Below are 23001 nucleotides of genomic sequence, written 5' to 3' on the forward strand. Positions count from 1 at the left end.
CACATGAAAAAGAGAAAAAAGGGGGAAACAAATTAGTTAAATACATCTAAACAAGTCAATTGTCATGTATTTGTATGTTTAGAATTATAATGACATGAAATGCAAAGTCAATACAACTATAGAAGGCAACACTAGTGATGTTGTAACAACTCTATGTCAAGTTCAGAGGCAAGCACCGTTTCTGGATTGATTTGTGACATTTCACATCTTTTGTCAAACTTTCAAAGTTGAAAAACACTTTATTTCCAACTGTATATTTTTTTGGAAAGCAACACTGAAGCAGCTTGACCCGTTACTGCCTACACCGACAAGCTATTTTCCAGCTAAGTTGGTTTATCTGCAGATCTATCGCTTTCCGGATAAAGTATCTGACTAGAAACAAGCTCCGAGGCGGATACGTGTTGGGTAGTGCGACACCATCTGGTCCCAAAGTTTGGTGCTCAATACAAAATTTACAGCGGGACGCGGCAGAGGGAACCCATTTATCGGACGCTTTCACCTAATTAGTTTTTGTCAAGGCCCATGCTACACGCATTTCTCTATTGATTGTTGCCGTAGTGAATTATGGCGGGTTTTGTCTGGACAAAATTCATTCATTCTATTGACAGAACCATCAGAAGAAAATATCCTATAAATGATAGCTGCTGGAATTGTATTGACAAAGGAGTCGGCCATCTTGGACAATTTGGAGAAGATCTGTATTGGAAAACCTCTTGGCAGATTTCATGGCTTCAGTGTGTGATAGAAAATCCATGGTGTAATTTCTGGGTGCAGATCAGGATTTGGACAAGGGCCGATCCTCCCAAGTTTAAGTTTTAAGCTCCATTTGGTAACAAGCGGAGCCGATATGTTCACTGTTACAGCTGTTAGATCAAGAGAGGAGGGTGTGGAAAGTTTACTGTCACAGAACTAGCTTCAACTGGAAGTACACCAGTGTAATTGTAATAGCAGACAGCATATTGTCCTGATACATTGTTTATGCACCACGAAAAGTGCCAAGCTTCCTTAAAGGTTATAAAAAAGTTTTAAAGTTATAAAAAAGTTATAAAATCTGTAACTAAAAAGCTACAAAAAAGGTTACAAAATCTGTAACTTAAAAGCTACAAAAAAGTTATAAAATCTGTAATTAAAGACTTTCTTCTATCTATTCTGCTTGGATTGATGTGGAAACAAACTTTTTGGGCCATTACAGAACAAAGATATTCTTTCAAAGCTTTGTTATTGTTGATACTGAGGCTGGAGGTATCTGGCCTGTCCTTGGTGCTGAACTTGTAATCACCAACTACTTACAAGCTCAGTATCGCTCTGGTTTTAGTCATCCTCCACAATTTGGACCAGAGAAGATCTAACAACAACAGCTATTATATGTGGTTGTTAATGTTATTGCTTTTTTTGTATGAGTTGCTGTTGAGTTGCTCCAAAGTAGGACAGAATTTGGAAAAAAGGAATCCCATCCAAGGTAACAACAATGTACTTTTAGAATGTTTCAAGCCAGCTCATGCATTAATTAAACAGCTGTAGTATACTGATCACTACTTCATTGTACCAATGCCATTTGTCACAACGGCTGGCAAAATGTCTAAAATCACAGCCTGCTATCAGAGGTGTTGATCCCCGAGTCCCAGACATCTCCCCTTCAACAGACGTCACTCACCCAAGCTGTTTATCAGTTACTATTATAGAAAACCAGCTGGCCATGAAATATGGATGGTCCAGTGGTCGGGAGATAGCCACAGTCTGTTTTATAACAGTTTCCTTTGTCCAAACCCTCCCAGACAGGCCCTGCAGGCACAGACTGTTAGAGAGAGGTGAACGACCTCCAGTATCTGTCTGTGTGCCCAATATTCATAAACACATACTGGACAAGGACAGTACAGGGAAAATTTGCCCTACATAGTAATAATGGAAAGAGTTTGTTGCTTTCAAATTGGATCTAGAACCACTGATCCTGCAAATGAAAACTGAATATACCTCAAAAGAATGAAAATAAGATTTACTGGGCGTATATAGCTTCTCATCACATTGTTGTAAACACTATTACAGTAACCCATCAAAGCACAACTCTGTACTTTCAATACTTTTTTCAACACTAGATGAAATTTGTCTCCATACATGATATCCTTTGCCTGTAAGTAACAGACTAGAAAAATCCAATATGTTTAACACTTTTTAAGTACGAACTACTTTTCTCCAGTGTGGTCATAGCAGTGCCACCTGTGGAGTTTGCTTAGTATTACAGCTGTTTAAAGTTGAAACAAAAATTGTTGCATCATCAGAGGTTCCATGCAACTTCAAACGTAGAAACACATGTCCAGCATTTTCCTGTCCTATAAAAAAAATTGTCCATTTGAAACAAAATTATCCATTGAAATCATGTGAGACTATTAACAGGTGGCAAAAGAAAACAAAAGACATGACTTCCTAAAAAGAGTGCTCTTTAGACACTGCTCTCTTTGGAACATAACCACTCTTTTCAGCATTTCCCATGTATTAAACTAAAAGCACACAGGTGCAAACTTCACCATAGAAAGCCCCTGATATGAAAGCAATCAACCAGAAGCTACAGAGTCTCTTACTTCCAGTAACTTTACACAAGATTCCACTTCCAGAGGTAAGATATCATTGTACACACATGGGTATGTCAAATCAGGGAAAAAAAGGTGTTTGTGGAGTTGCGATTTGGCAAGTAACACTGAGGAGGCATCTGAAACAGTGTAATATAAGACTGCGGATTTACAGGGTGTCCTAAGGACATCCAGATGTCTGGAGACGTCTTGGGGTGCAGGAAGGTCTCAAGTAAATTCTCACTTTACTGCCAGTGTCAGGTGCAAGGTCATCTGAATATCAAAGGATGTCTTTTGAGACGTCACGGCTTTGATACCCTGAAGCTTTTAAGAGCTGTAAGGAAATCTCTCTCTGAATTGTAATACCCTTCAGGAGAGGCTCTTTATGCTGATTATGAGAATCTCAGGGTTCTTCCCAAGAAGATGAAAACCCACCGGGGATGAGTATGCCTCCGAATAAGGTAACGTTTTAAGGAATGTCATCGTTCCTTTAAGGACTGCCGAACTTGCAGGCCAGGGAATGCCAGTGTCAACTCGAGCACACGTACCCAAATACCTGGCTGTAAGAAAGCACGCATCCGTTGTGGATTTTGTCTGGTCAGTAGACAAAATAAACGGTAGAAGGCAAGGTCATTGACTTTGACTGGGTCGGAGGAATGTAGCCGTAATTTCTCCACGTCCAGAAGTCCTAAGCTCAAGTCTGGAGTCTCAAAAGGCCTCTACAAAAGAGTGACTCTTGGAGGAATTGAACTGGCAAGGCTCAGACGACATTCCCCAGTCTAATTCTCTCTGATGGACAGGGTTATGTACGGAATTCAAGCAGCAATTCATTTGTGTGCTTTCCAGTCTTCAAACCCTGACACAATTTCCTGCACCTCGTTATACTTTTTTTGTACCACCCAGGTAGAAAGGAAACTTCATTACAGGAGGAATTTCCTCTCACTCAAGCTCTTCTGACTTAATTTGGGCCAAGCAAATAATGCTTTTTACTACCGTGGTGGCCATACAGGGTGTCTTTTGTTACCTATAATGGGATCAGGAGGAAAAATCTGCCTACTTGGCAGGATAGATATAGGGTAAAGTGAAGGAATTCTAAACAAGGGGGTCAGGTCTCCAGAGTCCTATACTTATTGTACTGGACCTAGATAGAATATAGCCAACCAAAAGTTTTGTTTGTGTCTGTGAATTTTCTGTAGAAAAACTATGTAGCAATCAATGTGTAGGAATAGTCTTGTAACTTTCAGCACAAAGGATTCTACCCGACATGATGAAGAAAAATCCAGGTATGGGAAACTTTGGTCGGACATTGTTGGAAACATCATCCTCATGTTACCTGGTTCAGGGGCTTTGCATCAGCAATTGGTACATGTTGCCTAATCCTGTAGATTTCATGGTACACTAGCTTTAATAAAGCATTCTGAAAGGTCAATGGATAGTTGTGTTGGTTTTTTTAGACTGTAAGCATCAACTTATCCTACTTTTTGATAAACAAGGAGGAAACTTAATCTCCTATAAACATTCTTCAGATCATTCAACCAAGGAAGAGAGAGCTTGAGACACTTAACATCTAATCTTCATCTATGGTACTGTAAATGTATTTAAGTTCGCATGGTTTTTATTTCGAACTAAGGCAAAAATGGAATATTCGCGGTGGTTTTAAGTTTGCGCCAGCGCTATAACCACATACTGCTACAGTATTAGACACAAATGTTTGCGGTGTCTTTAAGTTCTCGGTGATATGGTTGCCGCAAAAACCGTGAACATAAAACCGCCGCAAACATTTCTGCATTTACAATAGTTGTCTGCAGATACACCTGAGTCAGATACCTTAAGTTGAGTTAATTACCTGTATACAAGACAGGTGTGAAACACTTGGCTTCTCATGGGGGGAATATGTCATTGTGGTCCATACGGCAGGGTATTCTGTTGTGGTATTTTCAGCATTTCGAGTCCTTATAAGACAATGGATGACTTATCTGTGGCAAAGCTGGCAGGATTGGTACTGCTGACAGGGCAGACACAACCCACCTAAGTGGCAGCGAAGACAGACAGAGACTTGTCTGTACTTGTGTTGGGAGGGTAAAGTTACCGCCCTGGGCGCTTAGAGCGCTGCACTTTGAATAGCAGGCATACTGGATCCAATTGGACCACTTTCAAGAACAAAACAGCTACGTGGCAAGAATGTTGATTGGGCATCTGTTGACTGAAGGAGGGAAGGAAGAGCTGGAACAAGTTTCACAGGTCGCCTGATCGAGGTCCAGGCATGTGTGGAGGAACTCTCAGCTAAACTCTGGCAGTTGGCTGTCAGTATGTTTCATAACTACAGACATATGATGCTGACTCTATACTTGACTGATACATCTTTAAACTTTTCGCAAAATGTTTTTTTTAGTAATGAGGGTCATTCCATAACAGAAATTCCACCTCATTTGCCCTTTCAAAATCATTTCAAGACAAATAACATCATAAAAGTACATCTTTGCAAAAATGAATAAGAAAGAATTTCTCTTGCAGGAGTACAGTGACCTTATATCAATAATGATATATTATTAAATACTGTACTACGTTATTGTATCCGGCTTTGCTCGACTGTTTACGTTATGCTTCCAGATATTGTGATTACTTTTGCCTTGTACATGAAGATAGATGGAAGGGTTCGGAACATCCTTTCTGGGTCACCAGGTGACCCTCACCAGTATTACTTTAACTCCAGGTAGTGAACTCTGATCGGAAGTTGAGCACAAAGTTATGACCTTGTGGCGCTCGGAGGTGAGCTCTCAATTCCCGTGACCACCACATCTCACAACATACATACCTTACATGAATCATGAGTAACCGAGCGTACACATACATGTACACCGCAGTCTTTCTGACCACAGAGATCAAACATTATCACTGTGTCTAGGGAGAGAGTATAAACTACAAGATCCTTCCAATTTGAACCTGATTGTCCATTGGTATTAGGGGATATCCAAAGCGGTGTGACGCCATCAATCAAACCAATGTAATCCCTTCCTACAAGGTAAATGAGTGGATGCTAGTGTGCATGCATATTGATGGATACAGAGGTGTTTCGGTGTCTTGCCCTTGCTTCCGCTGGAGACTCACACCTGATGACTTTGGGGCTAAGGTTGGAGAGTTAATTGAGAGAACATGTTCGCTTAAGCTGGGCCATTTGTCATCGAGTTTACATCGGACAGGACAGAACTTTCAGCAAAGGTGTTGGTCACGGAGCTTGTTTGTTCACGTTTGATTACTTTATAAGGTTACAAATGAAAATTGCAAGCTTTTTTACAGCAACTTCTGTACATTATTTCAACATTTTAATGGTAATGATGATCTTTATTTGCATATTATTGCCCACATGGGCTATTTATACTATTGTATCAAAGGTAAGACATCATTACATGTAGTGTTCATAGTAGACAAGGGCAGACACAAAATGATTAAGCATGTAAAGCTATGCTTCCACTAAATGTCATGGCATTACATGGCAAATTGTATTAAAATTGTCTGTCTCACACTTAAATCCCTAACATTGTAAAGGCTTTCAAATAAAAAGCTGAAAGAAATATCTTAGATATTAACAATACCTAAAGTGTACCTGGCAATGGATTTCACACACCTGATTTTACAGGTACATGTAATTCCTGTGAGCCATCAGGTACATAAAAGCTATATGATCCATGAAAATATAATACATAGATATGCACGTTCTAAAGCCGTGTAAACCTCTCCAGTATCTGCCCATATCTGCACAGTGTATCACAGGACAGCATGACAGAATCGGGCCAGACGTCCACCTAGCCTGCACCAAACTAAGCTAATAAACCACTGACATATCATGTGTACCCTGCATATCAGAAACATATTGAAGTCCCTTTCCTTTCTGTGGATACAAATCATCATCCGTATCATCAGATAACACTGGAGTTGCTGTTTTTAGAGTAAATCCACTTTGGCCCTGGTCACTGCATTGTAATGTATCTGATACAAATGTTACATGGCACATTTTGTGGACAGTGGCTATAATGGCAACACACTCGAACTCTATACTCGCTGTATATAAGAGAACATTTGATCAACGCCTCCTACCTGCATTGCTTACTTCTCCTACAATGTTCCAGATTGCGACAGTAGATTCACAGTAATGTGAATTACAGATTACTGAGAGGTTACAGATGATGGCAGTTAATTCAACTATAATTGACTATTGGTGCGTGGATCACAGCCTCACTATCATCATATACTGGCCTATATACAGAAATAGCTGACCTGGTGACCAGACTGTGCCTTCTTCACCCTCAAACTCATTCTGTGGGAAAATCCTCGATTTCCAGATCGTACTTGTCTAGGGAATGCATTTGTGGACATTAGTCATCCAGGAAATTGAACAATGAAATTTTGATTCAATCTATACAGCAGTATGATATCATCAGACATTTAAAGCATCCACATGACACTTTTCATCATTGAAAGAAATAATGTTAACCTTGGAACATAGCGACAACTTTCTTCATAAATAGGGAATAATTATTAATAAGTAGGGGCATATCGAGTAAACTACTGTTTGTTGACATGACCACTTCAAAGACAATTCTTGTCACTGTCATTATTTATGATAATCATTTTCAGTTTGCAAAGTCATTAACTGTGTCAATTAACAAGCAAATTGTTGACTTTTTCTTTGGTCAGTGTTTGCTGCCATCTCAATGTTTAGTTTATGAGGCACTGTAAAACAAATAGTTTTGGTTTGTCCATACATAAAAGTTGAGTATATTACAAATTCATTCAAACTCAGCATTGTATCTTGGCAAAATTAATTCAAATTTCTTTTAACGCTTTGTGATTATTGTACAGAATTATACATCAACACTCATGACTTGAATGGAGTTGGTAAGAAACAGGCTGTCATCTTAGAGGCCACTGCTGAGAATCTGAATGTAGTGAGACAGCTTGAAGAGTTTCTATGACCCCTGAGCCCCGCTGGCGACCTCTACTGTCAGAGGTGTCAGGCCTAATTGCCATTCAAGGACAAAAGGACCAGGTTCCAACCGTTACTATCTGCCCTCTGGAACACTTTGGGTGGTTTGGTGTATAATCTTTTCTGAGGAGTTAGATAAACCTGCCATTACTGGACAAGGGCTCATGTGGCTGTATTGGTGGTCTCTCAGTGTGCACTGGGTGGGAGAGGGGGCATTGACAAAGGTGGAAACATTTGAGTAGGGTCTAGATAGGTAGGAATTAGACTTGAAAATCCATTAACTGAGCGACTGTCTAGAGTTTGTCCCACTAGGAAGTTTCCTTCCAAACTTTTTTCTTTGATTTTTGGGAACAGGTTTGATGTAGATGTTTAAAATCAACAATTAAGTTTAATAAAAAAAAAAAACATAGGACTTTTCTCGAATTCATGTTAGGGTAAAAGAAAAGCCTGTCAGGGTTGAACAAGGCAAATTTTATCTTGGTATTTTGCAGGAAAAAAACGATGGTAAGGAAATGATTTTGCTTGAGAAAAACATTATGATATCCCAAAAGCTTCATTTTCTAGGTAAATATAAACATATGGGAAGGATTGTCTCTCCCAACCCACACCGATACTCCATCCTGTATTAAATCTACAAAATTGGATGTATTGTGAAATTACAAAAGCTCAAACATTCAAATGAACCAAGAAATGAAAAAGAAATGTTTAGAAAAGAAAGATATATCAGCCACTATTGAAATTTAGCATTTCGTCTCTTTGGTGGTGATTCAGCACCACGGACAGTACCATCAACCATTGTCTTTATGAACCATCCTTGTATGTGAGATGGAATGTGACTTCCTGCTCTTTATGCCATTTAGTATCTTTTTTTTTCTTGTCGTATCAATTGTATTCAGTAAGAATTCAACCAGATTTTCATCTCATCAACAAGCACACAGTTTCATACTTTTTCATGGAAAGCAGCAGAAGTTGTTGAGTTTCCTTTCCAAACTGAAAATTTTTTTACATGAAATATTGTGTAATTCTTCATTCTGGGTTAAGATACTTCAAGACTTGTATTCTTCAACCTATTGAAATTAAGCATTTAATCTCTTTGGTGGTAATTCAGCACTAAGGACAGGAATGTCAGTTCCTTTTCCTAACTGAAAGGTTTTGTACAAGAAATATTGAAGCATACTTCTTAATTCTGGGATAAGGAACCTTAACTTCTGTTCTCCAACTTTCAACATTAGAACTTCAACTTTTTTTGCAGGGCTTAATCTAAAAAGGGGAACAGGGGCGCTGCACCCCCATGCTGTGACCATGCACCCTTGGGAGCAGGTCCTCTGACAAGCAAATTATGATCGACCAGGGATCCTACTAGGTCACATGTGGCCACAGTCTTCAACTTTGGCTTGTCTGACAGTAATTTCCCCCCTCAGGTCAAGCCTTAGAATGCCCCATTTTTACTTAAAATTCTCTAAAACTCCACACACTAATCCCTCACAATGCCCCCCCTTGCAATTCTTTTCCTAGAAAAACCCGACAAGTTTCAGCGTGAGTCAGGAGCTCACACCTGCACCTCCTACCAAGCAACAAGTCCATTTAAGGAATTACCCTCAGCGCTATCCTTAAAGGGCAGTAATGCCTGCTTATTTCTGCTGGAGACTGGCCTCCGAGACTGTTGTATAATTAATTACAAGGGTTGAGTTATTGGGGCCATCCCGAGATAACAGCTACTCCGTGGCCGTTCCCTTGCTCTAAATCCTGGACCAAGGCACAGACGCATAGCAAATATAAAAGCCGATTCGCAATCAAACTGAGCCAGAGGGTGTGAACTCTAGGGTTCTTAGATTTCCAAAAACAAAATTGCAACAGTTGAGAATCTATATATAGTTTAATCTTTTCCCATCTTGCAAGGCACATGTTATAAGATTATATCTAATTAAAATTCAACCAAAAAATCTTTAGGTTTGGTTCCTTTTTGGATCAAACTGAGTGTTATAGCTGCATATCATTTATTATATATATACAGCTCACTTCGGTGATAATTTCCTTATCCACGTGCAGCGAACGAACGTTTACATCTGCCTCTCACAGACTTTTCCTACCATCAGTCGATGTCAGTGTGACAAGAGATTTGGTAATATCTCTGTGAAACAAGATTTTCTGCACTAAACTCCCATAAGACCCATTGCTCCTTATGGGGTATCAGCTAGTCATCACCACACAGTACCCTAATATCAGCCCACCACATCTGACAAATACTTGCTGGGGACGTCAATATCCCGAGAAGAAATGGTTGGGTGAATCAGCCAGTTGCCGTCGAGCATTCAGGTCATCGCGTCCGCCGATATCAGACCAATTCGGAGGAAATGCCCTGGGAATGCCGTCCGAATGGGGAGGGAATTTGCACTGATAGACAGTGATGTATGAAACTGCCTTACATCGCTGATAAAACCCCGGCCCATCACTGGCCAATTACCTCTCTCTGCCGCGCAATCCCGGCAAATTGGAGCAGGGGCAGACAAGTTCGAATACTGAGCAGCCGGGATGAACACTTTACGGGGTCAGAGACGGGCAAATATACCTGCCACTCTTCCCCCATTTCGTCCTGTGAATGAAATTCATCGGTTATTATTGCAGGCACAGGTTGCTTTGGGGGAGAAGGTGACAGAGGCAGACACTGATAGCAGAGCAGCCCACCCCACCCCACCCTGTGGATATGCTGTTTTAGCAGGGGAAATATCAGGCTGAGTTAGCATCACGGCTAACAACAAAGTGCCTCAAATAAAGGCATGTGAAATGCTTGATTTCTCGCTTCAAGGTTTGCAAAGGCAAGGCCTTTCGTACATAAAAATATGGTGCCTACTACCTTACTGTGCAGCTGGTTTGTTATTCTTGCGAATTAAGCACAAACATTTAGCTTTCATTTGCAACTTTTAACTTCTATATCAGAAGTCAGTAGTTGCACAATTATAACCAACTGCATGGTTCATAAGTTAAAAGATATTCAACACAATGCTTATCTACACAATGTATTTCCTTGGTGTACTTTTGCAGTACTTATCTGTCCAAGTGTTCTTTATGACCTTTTCTCCCCTCACAAATTTGTATCATCACCGATCTCATCTTCAAGTACCCATGGGTCAATCCAGCCATGTCTGGTCCAACCATCATCGCAAAATGGCTGCCTACCCTTGTGACTCATTTGACCTTGGGGGAAATTCAATCAGGCTGGATCCTACTTGTCAAAATTAAGTCTGACTCTAGATGCTTTTATTCCCCGTGACTATCCATCATTCGGAGTACCGTCTGATCCTAAAGTTTAATCATCCACAGTGTCTAGACCCCTGCCGACCATCCAATCCACCACGGGATACGGAGATCATAAAGTCAGACACATTGCACTTGTAGTGAAAGGGTCTAATATGACAGGGGTCAGGATGACAATGGGCAAAGACAAAAATTTAGCATTGAAATTAGAGGTTGTCAAGTTCCCAGGCCCTAAGAATCTGAAGGTGCATCGCTGTGAGTTACTTTGAAGGATAGTAATCTCTACTAAGGGCAGTTGGTTCAGTGGTTCACTTTCTTTTCAACAAATTGGCCCCAAATAATAGTTGCATAAAAGACCTGAACAGATTTTCAACAATCATGTTCAAGTTTTTTTCTTCTCATTTTCAATTTCTTTTCAGTTTTGCCAGATGCACGTCCCCCAATAAAACCACCTGAATACAGTTTAAATTGAATTATCGAATTTGAGTGTTCAGACTACGAAATACAAAAAAGAATATGGCTGACAATTATGCCTTACGAACAAACGTCATACCCATCTAAGGCTTGAAGGGTTCTTTCCAAACTTGGCTGGGTCTTAATCCCCCATTCCCTAGCACACATTCCCGTACAGCGAAAATGACTTTTTCGATAAAGTTTCGAAGCTACCCTTTATCTCGTCCGCCCACTGGTAAGATTGGGTAGACAACCCTGCTTAACCTTGGAACATTCCTGCGTTTGACCTTCAGGTGAGAAGAGGTGGTCTACAGCCAACGTTGCATGCCATTATGATATTAGAGGTATGGGGGAGCAGCATATTTAAGTGAGGGGAGGGGGGGCTAATGAAGTTCAAGGGATGAGTATTAGTAAATTTTCGGATTAATGACAGCTTTCTGTAACTAATTTTCTGACACAAAGTTGATTTTATGACAAAAAAACTACATATACAAACGATATACTCTTCAAAAATAGGGGATAGTTAACTTAGATAATGTTAACAAATAAGGGAAGAGGTGAAACAAAGTCAAGTGCATTTGTCATCAACTTTGAGAAGAAGTCTATGGGGAAGACTATATTGCTTCAAGATTTTAGGAACCATCCTTGTGTCTATGGCAGTGAGAAGCCTCCTATGGTCAGTGAACAGAACTGCAGGCACTACACTGACCAATTGGTTTGCTCCAGGTTTGCAACATGAAATAGAAAATAGACTCCACTTTTGTGCTACCAATTTCATTACTAGTACGATTGCTTTGGGTCAGATAGAAAAAAGTCTTCCACCCAACCATATCGATTGCAATGGAATCTACATCCCACAATCACAGTATCTAATAAATACAGTACTTGTGAAAAGACTTGATTTTGAAACAAGCCATGACCTTATACCGACTTTGAAACTGTATTGGAAATAATATTGACAGTACAAAGCAATCAGAAAATTTCAATGATACCTCTTTTGTCCACTTGACAGCATGAACTGTGTGAAGATGAAAAAGCTGGGCGCTACAAGTACGTAAATTACCACCGATTTCCCTGTACTGTGGTGTAGGCATTGCACAATACAACTCTTTCATTCAGAGCAACTTCCATCGGCTGACAACACTGGTAGCAAAGTCCATAGAAGGTCGTCTGTAAACTATAGTCTCCCACGGCACAGGTAACGTTAAGTCCTACAGACACTTTCGCACCTGCTAAACCTTAAGCCGCCTGCCTCATTTTTCATCCAGATCTAACAGGGACAAAAGTGGGGATGGAAGTGTGGTAAGCCATAGGTCAACAGTGGGCTGTGGGGGAAGGGAAACCATCAGTACTGTTTTGTGCGAGGCTCACACCTGGCTTTTCTTTGACGTGCTTTCCAGTGTTTGACTTCGTGGTAACTGTTAACCAGAATGTTGCGAGTGGAGGTACATTAACTAAATACAATAAACAATGATGATATTAGCATAAGACTCCCAGAAATGAATGGCATTTGTTGCATATAAGAATCAAGACTAAAGACATGACATTGTTCCTTTTTCTTGCCCAAGTCACTTTGTGTCGTTTCTGATTTGTTGTGTTGTACTTTGCTCTATAGCAATTTTTGACCGCACAAGATACGATGAATCTGGAGTCTCTTACTTACATGAACGCTTGATTCTATTTAAAGCTGACATCAAGTTGTTCCAAATTGTTGCATCTTGTTATAACCCATCCCCTGTCTCTTGTAGAGGCTCTACTTTGCATGAGACTTACTTTCCCTCTAACCCAGTTAACAACAGACAGCAGTTAGGCAGATAGTCTCTTCTCAGAATCATCCTAAAGGTCAGGAAAGTAGGATCACTAAAGTCTTTCTATTTCTGTACACTGCACTGTTAAACCAAGCAGCAACATCATAAAGTCTTATAGCATTAGTCTTGAATCTCCAAGAGGTGCTATAGTGGCTGTTATACAATCAGTATCTGAGTGTCCAAAAACCTTTATTGTTATTCTCATTTTTGACAATATCAATTACTTCATTTTGTTGGATACATTGTAACTTGTCAATTTCCCTCTGTTTCAGGTGCAATTGAGATTGACTGATAAAGTGAAACAATACAAAACCTGAACGAAAATTCAGTTAGTACTTAGGTATACAAATATTGCATTCACCAACAGTCTTCAACACTGCTTGCAAACAGTGTACTAGTTCTTTGTTTGAGAAGATGTTGAGTTGAAGTAACAGTCCATGGATGAATAGGAAAAGGCATGAGGAAGCCACCTGTCCACAAAGTCAGTTCCCTGAGGTCCCAACCTCAGCTGCTGAGACTTCTGCCATGTCTACAGCAGAGTCAGTTGTGATTTCACAAGCTGAAAGGCTGCCACATGTGCTGTAAATAATTCTCCAGCAAGGTCAAGTTCGGCTGACCTCCCCTGGGGAGGGCAGCCAACGCCTGGCTGCAGATAGCATTGTTTGCACATCGCCATGGCAACGTGGCAGCCTTTGGTAGGAAAACAACTGCGTGTAGACATGATGTCATCACTTGAAAGTGGTTCCGGCTTGTTTGCCGTGGAAAGGAACACCTACAGGATGAATGGGAGCGAGTTGGAACGCAACACGTTTTGGTGGGAAAATGGGGCAATCTGATTGGTCGCAGGGCACACTAGATATGAGGCTGGTTGACCGCTGAAACCTCGGACCATTATCCAAGACGGTATAGCCTACAGCTTCGGAACGAATTCAAGCACAAAAACACAACTTACTATGTCGGAATGGTCACCTGATACCTATGTTTGCTGTGTGGGCAACATAAATGTTTGTGGTTTAGACAGAGAACAGGTTTTCCATGACCACAAGCCTTTGTCAAGTCTCAAAATTCTTTGTTGAATTTACTGTTATTAATTTGCCTCAAAGATTCAACATTCCAAACACCTTAATTTATAAATTGCAGATAACTTAAGTTTTGCAGATGATGCAATCTTTATAACAAACATGTAATCTCCAGATCTTTACTGATTATTCTGACTCATATCTTAAGTTGTCATAAGCATCCCATCAGCATAAGGGCATGATTGTATCTTGGATTGAATTTAAAAGGATGTATTTTTTGGCATGCCCAAGATCAAGATTGGGAGAAAAATTTGAGATGTGACATTCAAGAAAAACCTGACTGAGAATGGTAATTATCTTGAAGAGAATAAAACAGAAGGAAGTTATTGAGACTGGGAATTTGCAGGTGTAGTGATTATGCAGCTTTCTGTCCTCATCACAAAAGCTCTTTGATATTGAGCTAGTTGGGCAAGCTTGGATGAAAAAGAAGAAGTTGGGCAGACTTGAGACCATTAGATTTTCACTCAAATTCATTACATGAATATGACATCAATTCCCCTCTATTCTCTAGAGTAACTTACTTACTAACAAGACAGCACCTGTGAAACTTGAATACCTTCTGCTAACCTTTCCATTTCATCTCCTGAAATCTCTCGCCATTTCTGAGGGTGATTGTGCACGGACTATAGTATCCTCTATTTTCAAGTTACAGACATGTGCCTTAAGAAGTAATAGCCTTGTTAAGGTGCGGATGGGCTGCGATATCGCAGATCAAAAGAAGGGAGAGAATCCTAACCATCCAACTTTAGAAGAATCAATCGCAGCATCCCGTTGGGTAGTTCAGGAAGTTACGAGATGGTCGGATGCCTGGCAGGGGATTCAGAGGTAAATGTCAGGGTATTTATTAGAGATAGCGGCAGCCCACCAGTGGCACAGGACATGGCGTTCGTGACAAGAGACCGAATACTTTAGACAGAGACAATCATAGACAGACAGAGCCAGGCTTTTGCCAAGTCGGCATTTTTTTAGTTTTCGCAAATCCCAGCGGAATGCCAGAAGAACGGTAAATTATTGAGAGTAAATGCAAGAAACCGTCTCTACTGTCACTTCAGATGTACTGCATTTCCTACTGATTGTTTCCATCCCAACATTAAAGGTCTCTGTGCCAACACAGTTGAAAAGTTCTCTCTTCAATCACCATTCGTGGGCCACAACTGTCTTGACAAGGTGTCATTTGGGGATTTTCCCGAAATTCCGGTGCCAAGCCAACTTGGTGTATTGTCCAAAAATTCAATCAAAGACACCTTTTTTCTGTTACATCCTTGATTGTGCATCAACATGCCGAACTCAGACTAACAGACCTGAAGTTGACCTGAATTTCATTTCTACAGATGCACAGACTTTTGCACACTTGAAGGTTATCCAAACTTTACCATCAGTAAAGTTTAATTGTTGAAAAAAGATAATCTGAACAGTTTGTTAACAACAACTTTTATACAAATTTTTGACGAAACATTTTTTTAGTAGATAAGTTTTATCATTTGTTAAATTTGCAACTTTTAAATTTTGTCATCTGTTAAATCTTAAACTTTTAGATTTTGTCATCTGTTAGATTTGCAACTTTGTTTCAAACCTAGCAAGTTTTAAGATTATCCAAGGTTGACTATCAGTTAATAATGTTTATTTGTTGAAAAAAGATTATGTGACCAATTTGTAAACAACACCTTTCCACTAGTTTTTGACTAAACAGTTCTTCCTTTTTTTAGTAGATTAAAGTTGAATCATCTGTTAAATTTGCAACTTTGTTTCAAACCTAGCAGAAAATGTTCCCATACCCTGTTTAAGTATTAGCCACCTTAACTGGAACACTTGACAAAAGCTTTGAAAAATATCCCTTTGATGGTTGCACTGGATAAACAACCTGTCTAGCACAATGGTTGTAGTTAATAAGGTCACTACCCTACTATCAAACAAATTGCCCAACAGAAACGAAGGGCATTGTTGTGGAGACAATGGGGCCTTGCCGGCATCACCTGGTGTCTAGACAAAACACCTTGGTGACTAGAGAGGCTTTGGGAACAATGGAATGTGTCACCCTTTGGGGCCATTAACTGCGACTAATGTATAAAGGTGTTAACGTCTGCTTTAGCCGGTTTATTTATTTTCTAACATTTACAAAAAAAGTTGGTCCTGTTGGTAAGTAAACACCGGTAACTGCTAGTAGGTCAAGATTTGTTTGGCCGTAAAGAATGTCTATATATGGACAAAGTCAACAACATTACAGAGATGTACATAGTTCTGGTGTAAAAGGTGGGTCAAGCATGGGACATGCTTTATTGTGAACATAAACAGTGTTTTAACAGTTTGTATCTCCCTTTCAATGCAGGCTTTTTGGACGGACGTTCTTGAAGAGAGTTCTTAAGAAGTATTTTGACAGCCTTAAGGAGGTATTGTTGTCAATTTTCTTACACCTCCGTGCATGGTCCATAAAAAGGTATGTGTTACAGTCTCTATGGACACTCTCACATAAACTGTTTTACGAGCAGCTCTATGTTCACAATATGAACTCACAGGACAACCCTGGAACTACATAAAAGGATTTCTTTTCAGGTGTGAGGTACAAATTTGTCACCTGAACACACATTACTGATAGGAGAAACCTGCCAGAAGTTAACACTGTCTGAAATAGCGAAGGTTCTTTGTGGTGAAATAGCAAATATTCTTCAAATCATCTCACTTCTGCACTTGATTGCGGTACGTTTGAAGTTTATGATATTTTGAAGTTTATGATATTTCCTGCCTGGCTTAAATCAGAGGAATTTGAGAAACTCATGAAACAGATTTTATGTTTCTAGGAAGGTCTACAGCTGGCATCATCAGGGACTAGGAAGGAAGATGCTGACCAAATTTCCATTGGGTGTGAGTGCCCCCCACCCACCCCCACACACACCTGCATCTCTCCAACACTTATTAACATGTAAAGCAAGTCGGAGCTGATCCGTAAAGGGTATGAAGAGACCACCTTTGCATACCTAATTGCTCATCACCCTGTTTATGAAACCTGGAGGTGCGGCAAGCTACAGTCACGAGATGGGCAAGGGGCGGCGAGGAATTCTAATAACCACCGAGCGCAAGGTATTGATCCCTCTCCGTCTGGCCGGTACCTAAGGGAAAGATATATTACTCCAGCTTTCCGAATTCATTGAAACATTCACAATCTTATTAATAGGCCAAACCAGAACCAAGCTGCATAGATTTTGGGGCGTATTCTTTGGCAAAGTACAAATGAGACCTGCGTTCCTTCAAAATCGATGCTTAGCAACTGTGAACGGACTTTAGCTCCACAATATCAAGTCACCAGCAATCCGTTTCAGTAGATCCTGTACCAGTGACCTCGTCTATTATAACTTTATTGCAATAGCTGCCCAACGGAATAAGTTTACGAAGCAACCCCTTTCTCGAGGGGTTTGGATGCCTTCTGTGAGTTAATCAGGACAATTTGCTTTGAAAAAGTAATCCAGTGACAACTTTTGACGTGTCGGACAATTCTTTCTGTATGAACAGCTTGAAGCCATGCTTGTATCGTGTGCAGGTCACCTGCTGGTCACGACCAAACTTCCTGACGGTCCTTTCATCGTGGCGCCAACGCCCAGACAGGATGACGTAAGGAGTCATTTGCGAGGGCGAGCGGGAATAAAGTCCGCCAAACCAGCGTGACAGGATCGCCAAATCACCGACTCAGCCTTATCAATATTCTTACATGAACCTGCACTAGAACAATGCATCGTGTTTAAACTTTCCCTACTGTTAGGCCACCCGGTTTCCATAACATGGAGATAACAAAAGTACACCTCCCTCTCCATGGCTTACCAAACAACAAACTTTCTGACTTGGCAAATTTCCTATCTGTCCAGCATTTTCCATAAATATTTCTCTAACAGGAATTTCCAATATAAATTTGTACTTTGTTCAATGACATACAGAAGTCAAAACATTTCTATTAGTTCGTGGCCTAATTGTCCAAGAATGGGTAGTAGGCCTAAATAAGTTGTGTAGTAAGATATAGACTAAATATTATTTTCAATTCTGGATGAAATAAATTAAAGCAAATTGTATATATCTGGATGCTAAGAGTTTTTTGGTTGCCATAACAGAGTGTTTTGTGCATGTTTTGATATTTTGAATTAAATGCAATTCAACTCAAAGATCTGTACATTGTAATATCAACTTTTGCCCAAACAATCACATTCCAATATAATTTCATTGCAGAGATCATAACAGTTCCAATATGTAGTCTACTTTAATGTGTGATATTTTTGTGCTCAGCTGTGTGATATTTTTGTGCTCAGCTTGACAGAAATGGGGAAAATACATTGCATTTTACAAAATTTAATGCATTTTAGCATGGAAAGGAATGGGCAGCCATCAGACTACAAAAGCGTAACTATGTCTTCCCTTCAATTGTATCTTGCAAAAGTGTTTTCAACACCTTCATTGTCAATAGTGCATTAATTTTGTACTACTAACCCCATTCCCACCTGCACCAAATAATGCATGTGATTCTTAACTGCTGCCTTTGTCAATACACTTTGCCTTGAACTTGTACCGCCTTCCTCAATAGCATGCCATCTTTCCTTAGCAGAGCATTAGACGCAACAAAGCAAGGGTTGTTGTAGTCATGCCAAAGTGTGCCACAAAAGGTAGCAATGAACACACACTTCGCAGTAAGCCTCAACATGTTCTCTTTGTCACGAGGAGCCATTATAGAATACTTTAAGTGCATAGCAACTGTTGCTATGTTGGTAAGTACGTTTTTTTACGGCCTGGCGCCAGGCATAAGACAACGTGATACCAAGTGTCAGGCCAGGATGCCTGAAACATGTAATAGATAATGACCCAGTGGAAAGTGGAGAGGTGCTATTTCCTATAGCATGTCATCTTCTGACGACCGGGTGGTACATACGTCAGTGTGGCAGCCAGACTGTCAGTCTAGTACATGTTTTGACTGAAGAGCAAATGTGAGAAAAATCTGTTACAACCAAATTTCAAATATGAATTTCAATTATTGGCCAAATTTTGTCATTTCTAGCTGTACAAATGTCATAAGAATTTTGAGCTGTGCCGAGTCAACATATTGTTCTGATCCGTTAGTCTTACAAAATGCATAGTCAGGGAAAATTGACATATCATTCATAGAGAACTAATTCATTCCAACAGCGAGCTTATCGGCAGATGCTCTGGTCTTTTTCTAGAAGAAAGTTCAATAAATCAGCTTTTTACGGAAGGATTCTGGCTGAACTAGGATGCTGACATCACAAAAGGCATTACCATGACATATGATGTCTGCCCCCTCCATGTTTGGCGGAGTGGCGCCACCCAGCCCACAGTACTACGTGACGGCTGGTATCTGCACTGCACCATGTTGTATTGGGAATTGGACTCAAAGTCAATGACAAATCATTCAAGTTCAGATTGAAATATGCAAGGATGGAAACTTGCATGTATCACAGATGCAAGATCATTTTCAACCGGTGCTTTGCTAGCAAAACCCTGCATGCTAAACAATGAATCCAGTATCTTGCTGTTCACTACCCCAGACTGAGTAAACAACATAAAGCTTCAAAGGATTATGGAAAAGACTGCTCTGAGTTTGAACTAGGTATCCAGCTATGGTTACATACTGTACAACCAGGGGGAAGATCTAATTTGCACAGTAATGTACCTACTTGTTGTCATCATCCAACATCTTAGAATTATCTATGACACCATCACACCTAACATATGATATCCCACTTAATCATGTTGCCATACATATACAAAACCTAACTGTAATAGACATTAAATACTGCTGTTATTGAAACTTGAATCAAAGACATCTAGTCCCCTGAAATGAACTTTTGAACCAAGGCGGCAACCTTATAAAAAGTTTCAAGTTAACTAAGCAGTAAAGTTCAATGTCATATTCATTAGCTTCAATACTGGGATGATCGCAGTTATTGCATTTGGCCTTTAACTTTAGATGTGGATAAATGTCTCCCAGCTTATGCACCCAGGAGGGCAACCTTTCTTTAAATAATAGGCTGATGCGCCATAGCAGATGGGTAAGCTTGATACATGGGGCAGTTTTCAGTGAAAAAGTGATCTCGTACCAGTTAGCTCACTGAAGAGCTATTCTTCCAATGCTTGTGAGTCAATTTGACTCAAAGACAGAAGCTACATGTATATGTACAGTATTTACAGGTTCATTGTGCCACAGAAATTCCCCTAGCTCTTTTCGACAAGCACAATGGACAGTGGATCGCAGCTTAACGTCCCATCCTAAGGACTGCAGCCCTTTACAGTAGCATGTCCGGTGAGCGACACACCCGGGATTCGAACTCACGGCTTCTTGGTCCAGAGGCAGGGTCAGTACTAACCACTGGACTACACACACTACTGATGGTCTTGGGGCACAGGAATTTAGATGGGACTGGCAGATCAGCATACATGGGGATGGGTGGGGATTTATGTGCATTGTCATGAGGCAAAAACACTGCAAAACATCTAACACAGCAAAGGAATAATGAGTGCACACTGAACCAGCCACACAAGTCAATCTGAAGGCCAATATATAGTACACAGTTTGTACCACAAATACCTTAGAGGACATTGTACCACCCACGTTGAAGACAGAACCCCCATCATGTGTCACCCCTCAACTCAGTTGCTCCTCTACATCACAGCATTGCGCATCCTCCATAAGAGGTTTTGTTGACAAATCATACTTAGAATAAAGATTATCATCTCTTTCCAAATGAATGGATTTAATATATAATTATAGGTGTCTGTGTGAGATACATATTAATGTAATTGTTTGCACATGGGTTTCATCACAAGTTAGCTTATCGGTTTCAACATCTTTTCAACATGTCACCCCATTGCATCATGATTGCAGTGTTACTGTTAGAACATAACCTTCATTATCATTAACATGATTGTGAAATGAATATGCCATACTTATGATAAGGTTAATAGACAATGTTATATCATGTAGTTGCACATTTGAAGGAGAAATTTAACATTAATGGCATATTTTATGAAGTTCAACAACTTGTCTCTATTTACATCTGGCAACAGTTTAGCAGTTCAAACTATTTTTGCACCATTTCATGGCCAGCCTATCAGACAGCCAGGGGAGTAGTTAAACAGCTGTGTTATGGACCCTTAAAAAGCCTGGACACTGAACATGGGAGGGGCGCAACATTTCAGCAATGTGAGCAATGCGAGCCTGCAGCAGGCCTGAGCCAAGGGCACGGGTCAAGGGTCTCTTACCAGGAGAATTATGGGGCCGTTTAACTCATAGGGCCACAATATTTAAACAAATATGGGAACATCCTTGTTTTGGTTTACATACACAAGATGCCAGGCCCTGATCAGATACACCACAAATGGGAAGTCTTCAACGAGGCAGAATTAAAACTTTTCCAAGTCTCCCCTTTTTTGTAAATGCTTCAATGTTGATGTACTAAAAGTTGTTTGGCAAGCAAAATTGCCAAGCAGCATTGCCCACATCAATAGCATACAATACTGACTGCTCTCCAACTATGTCAAAGCTGAAGTTCTGAAGAATCTCGAGCACATCTGGCAAGTATCAGATTACACGTCACACGGACAAAGACTAGCCAATTGTTCAATAACTTCACCACTAGAGATGGTAATCTCTGCACACGAATGACATTCATTAAAAACTATTTGACCATATTGCACACACAGACAGGTCAATATTATCGATCCAGTCTAACCTGACAGTTTTACATCTGGCAAACTGACATGCAGAAACAGGATATGGGAATGTGGAGTAATGTCTGTCAATGATGTTGATGCAAGGTATTGCAAGTACAGTCAGAACTGTCCAAGAAGACCACTCAGGGGACCGATAAAATCCAGTCTACATGTATGTGAACTACAGACAGGATACTTGATTCCTGTGTCAATGGGAATAATCATAACCAAAAAGTGATCACAATGGCCAGGTGGTTCTTACATGAATGTAGGGGTGGACACTAGTACAGGTTTGCCTATATACAATATAGAGCTGGTAAAATGCTTACCATTATAAACTATATTCTATTTTCCCAGATAAGATCTATTGCCAGTTGGACTATTTCATAAAGCCAATCCTAAACACGGGACATTGAAATTTGGTGAAGAAAATTCTAGCCAGTTGTCATAGCAAGTGTGGTTCGGTTGCAGACATAAGTTTTTTCAATATCAGACATGAATGCAAAGTTTTTGAAAACTTAAGCTTAAAGAATTGCTTGGAAACTTTTTGTCCTTTTTTTTCTATCATATTGTATGAAACTAACCTGTCCTTGTTCAATCCTACAACCTCAACTATATCATTAATAATGGGGGAAATTTTGGTAAAGGATATTGAATCTACTATGAAGATATGATATATACGATGCAGTGACACAGCACAAAGGTAAAAGTAATGTTCTTTGTACTTAAATTGTTGCGGACTAGCATTTGATGTTCAGACCCAACTGTACATGAAAGTCAGCCAAGGAGAAGCTAACCAAGCAGGGAGATCGAATTGTGTGCATTACAGCTGCAACACTGTCAAATCACAGCCCTAAATCAAATCTATTTCAGCTCCTACAAGACACATTATACCTCTTAGAAATCACTTTGGAATCTACCATACACTGTACATGTGTGCCAGGATCTAACGACTGTTAATGCAAGAGTTGCTGCCTTTTTGGTAGCTATACTGTACACGACATACATTCAAATAAGCCTTCCTTTCAAGACAGTAGTTAGATGGACAAAGCCAAACCAGCTGTATGGTGAGTCTAATTAAACCAGGCCATCTTCTGTTACTGCTATTGTGCTTCGGGGAGGGGAGGTGGTCGTTCAGACAGATCACTGCTCCAGAC

At 40.1% G+C, this 23001-nt stretch overlaps 1 protein-coding gene and 1 long non-coding RNA gene across 22 annotated transcripts in view; one reads left to right on the top strand and one right to left on the bottom strand.

Moving 5' to 3' along the window:
* LOC136423492 (muscleblind-like protein 1) overlaps positions 1 to 23001 on the bottom strand; it is a 182509-nt gene that overhangs the window by 70751 nt on the left and 88757 nt on the right. The gene's annotated exons all lie outside the window — the stretch shown is intronic.
* On the top strand, positions 15891 to 18092 carry LOC136423496 (uncharacterized). Of its 2 annotated transcripts, XR_010753748.1 has the most exons (4): positions 15891 to 16279; positions 16470 to 16577; positions 16939 to 17218; positions 17676 to 18092. It is a non-coding gene; the product is annotated as an uncharacterized lncRNA (long non-coding RNA). The 2 variants fall into 2 exon arrangements; XR_010753747.1 differs by having other exon boundaries at positions 16470 to 17218.

Source organism: Branchiostoma lanceolatum, chromosome 17, assembly GCF_035083965.1.
Source record: "Branchiostoma lanceolatum isolate klBraLanc5 chromosome 17, klBraLanc5.hap2, whole genome shotgun sequence".
Lineage (NCBI taxonomy): Eukaryota > Metazoa > Chordata > Leptocardii > Amphioxiformes > Branchiostomatidae > Branchiostoma > Branchiostoma lanceolatum.